The sequence below is a fragment of the Carassius gibelio genome, chromosome A4 (genome assembly GCF_023724105.1).
Source record: "Carassius gibelio isolate Cgi1373 ecotype wild population from Czech Republic chromosome A4, carGib1.2-hapl.c, whole genome shotgun sequence".
Classification (NCBI taxonomy): Eukaryota; Metazoa; Chordata; class Actinopteri; order Cypriniformes; family Cyprinidae; genus Carassius; species Carassius gibelio.
In genome coordinates, this window is record NC_068374.1 from 25,355,907 (window position 1) to 25,359,764 (window position 3,858).

The following is a 3,858-nucleotide window of genomic DNA, read 5'->3' on the forward strand; positions in this document are numbered from 1 at the left end:
CTGAAAAAAGTGCCCACCGAGCCTGCCTGGAGTTGAGTCTTTTAGCATATCTAATATATTACAGGTTCTTATGATCAGTCCAATTGATCAAACATACCGCGACCCTTCTAATAAATGGCGCCATTCCTCCAATGCTAACTTGTTGGCCAAAAACTCTCTGTTACCAATGTCATAGTTACGTTCGGCAGGTGAAAGATGGTGGGAAGAAAACATGCAAGGATGCATCTTGTAGTCTGAGGAAGTGCACTGGGAAAGAACTGCACCTACCCCCACCTCTGACGCATCGTCCTCCACCATGAACTGAGGTGTGGGATCAGGGGCGACTATGATGGGAGCCGAAACGAAGCGGCTCTTTAGGCTGGTAAATACAGCCTCGGCTGTATCAGACCACCTGAACGTCATTCTGGGGGAGATCAAGGCAGTCAGACGACTGCCGTCGTAAAAACGATTGTGCGACTGATCTTAATATTACAGTCTGTTTCCCAAAAGCACCGTAATTTAAATAGCACTTTAAATCATCATAGATCTACGAGTGCATCGTATGAAGACAGATTTATGCGGCCACCTGCAGGACAATCAACAGATTACACCTTTAACTTGAATTAAGTTCAATGTGATTGTAATATAAGGATTTGATTGTGCTTTACACTTTGTACACTTTGACTTGTTTTCTTTATTTTTTTTATTAAATTATAAATGAAATAATTAAAAGGCCGGGGAAGATGCTTGTCACTGTACCCACTGGCCAGAGTGAACGAGGGAGCTGCGGGTCGATGATGAGGACTGTCTTGACGATGTGCAGGTCTGGGTTTTCAGCATTCCACTTCTGTTGGGCCTGGAGGCTGGGCAGATAGAAATGGATAAAATGCTTCCAGAAGTGATCAGCCAACAGCTGGCTATGGGGCCAATGCCTACAGCTCAAGAGCTCGGAGTCAGGATACACCATCTGCGGGAGAGAGGTATCTGGCCGCCCAATGAGCAGTGAGTTATTGGATCAGGGTCAGCGATGTCTGCAGATGTGTAGCCTAATGGTTTGGTGTTGAGAATCCCTTCAATCTCAACTAGTAGGGTTCTCAGTACCTCATCTGTCAAAAGCTGGGCTCCAAGGGTTACTTGCAGGGCTTGTTTTACTGAGTGTATCTTGCACTCCTAGCAGCCGCCAAAGTGGGGGGCGATAGGTGGATTAAACTTACAGTCGATTTGCTGAGGGGCTAGTTGGGCTTTGTCTGGAGCAAGGTCGGTGAATGCTTCCCGGAGCTCTGGATCACCACCTCTGAAGTTAGTCCCCTGGTCTGAAATTAGCTCGAATGGCTTTCCTCTGCAGGCAATGAACCGTCTCAGGGCCATGAGGAATGAGTATGCATTCAAACTAGGGGTGCCTCTGACTAAGGATTTTCATAATCGAGTCTGGAATTTTCGAATCTTGCTGATATTCTACTGATAGTCGAATCATATGTTTGGGGGCAGGGCAAAATACATTGAGTCAAGTCAGACATTCAACTAACATTATTATATTAAGTTATTGGGAGAAAACCGCAAGTTCTATTTGAAATCAGACATTTGAGCGCTCACATATAGTCATAATGGCATAATCATAACAGCCCGCGAATATTCGACTGTGAGATTGGTAGTCGAATCAGGATCCTCGAATCGAAGCATCGAAACGTCGACTATTTTGGGTCATCCCTAATTCAAACTGGAGAGCATGTAAATATACACGGCTCGGGTGGTCATGCATTTAAAAATTAATCCCCAGTGCTTTTCACTCCTCCTTCTAATTGCTACTGAGTATGGCCCGAAGCAGTCTACTCCTGTTGAGTAAAATGCTGGCTTGAAAAGTCGGATTCTGGATGGAGGCAGGTCTGCCAATTTAGGGATTTGTGGCTTTCTGCGCAATTTCTGACACTCTTGGCACTTGTGGTTCAGACGGTAATCATACTCTTGGATGAGCAGCTGCGTGACTTGGTGCTTGGCATCCAGCACCACCAGTATCCAGTTCCAGCTGGTTACTATGGCGCAGACGTCCAATAGGCTCGATCTGAGACAGCACAGAACACAGGGATCTCATGCTCACAGGTGGGAGAGTCTAACTCACAGCCAGCGTAACTCCTCGGAAGTTCTATGCTCTGTAGGTGAGTTAACTCGTCCTCCCACTCTCTCCATTTGACTAGCAGGTGATCTGGCAGAGCAGGGTCGTTCCAGTCATGCTTTTTGTCCCACAGGTGTTGGATGACAACTTTGGCCCTGGTGGTGTAAGGTACTAGAAAGCCAAGGGGGTCATATTGGCTTGCCACCACTTTATAGATGGAGCGCATAGTGACAACTTATTCAGTAGCTACAACCTCTTAACACTTGAAGGACAGGGTGTCCTCTCAACAGTCCCAATGCAGGCACAGGGCTGATTCTTCTTGACCTTGGTGACCTTGGGCGATCCACTTTTCAGCACTAGTCGATCTTGCCTTAGCAGGAATGTGATGTATGGTGTCTGGATGTGTACTGGCCCACTGGCATAGCTCAAAACCTCCCTCGGCAAGGAGAGTCTGCAGCTTCACAATGATGGGCTTGGCATCTTCAACTGTAGGCATGCTTTGAAGACAGATATCTACGTAGAAATGTCTTAACTGAGTAAGTTAAGAAATGGCTGAGTATGGTCGGTGACGTGTTTCTGTAGGGCATATGTGGCACAGCAGGGGCTACATGTAGTACCAAAGGGAAGAAGCTTCCACTGGTAGACTGTGGGTTGTTCATCAAGCTTGAGCTCCCTCAAGAGGAAGCAGAGGAGAGGCTCATCCTCTGGAAGGAGCCTGACCTGGTGAAACATCCCCTGTATGTCACTTGCTGCGCCATGGGAGGTATCCCGAAGGTAGTGAAAAGACAGAGTTGTTCAATAAGGTACTGCTTTAGATTGTTGGTCGGACCTTGCAGCGTCCATCTGAGACAGGTGTAGATTGCAACCGGTGCACTGGGGGACCAAAGATGACTGGCTCAATTGGAGTCAAGTGACGGTGGTCTGAGCCAATGAGCAGTAGCAAGACAATGTCCTTGGATGAAGGGATAGAAAGCTTCTTCAAATGTCTGTATTTGCTCTACAGTGCTTTGAAGGGATACGTGTGCTGGCATAGCCTGAGCTTGGGTGCAGTAAAGGCTCCTTGGATGTTGTATATGTGACCACCCTACATATAGTTTGGGTCACAAGTAGGGGTGTAACGATACGCGTATTCGTATTGAACCGTTCGGTACGACGCTTTCGGTTCGGTACGCGGTACGCATTATGTATACCGAACGGTTCGTTGGAGTAATTAATTATATTTGAAAAAAAAAAAAAAGAGAGAGAGAGAAATATAATGATATGCGTTCAACAAGGTAGCCCAATAACCCAAACAACGTAACAGGCAACGCCCCTGACACTCCCGAAGAAGAAAAAAACACCATCTTATATGTTTATGTTAGGCTACTCAGCAGGCGATCGCTCACTCAGTACGCTCTGAAGGCTCGTTGCAAAATAGCCAATGCGTTTAACAGACTAGAAATGAGAAGATCCTCCAATAACCAACAGGTCTGGTGTTTGGGTGCACTTTGGATTCCCTTTAAGCTATAATGGTGATGGCAAGAGAGTGGTGGATAAAAAAACAACGGTATGTCGCATCTGCAACATGACAGGGTACACCAGCGGGAATAAAAAAAAAATAAAAAAAACACCAGCGGGAATATCTGGGATATATGCGTCAGTACTATCTGGGAAAAGACGAAAAAAAGGAGAAACATGCACGCAGCAAACTATCCCTGCAGCATTTAGAAACTATAGCTTACAGGGAATCCAACCCAAACACCAGACCTGTTGGTTATTTTAGGATCTTA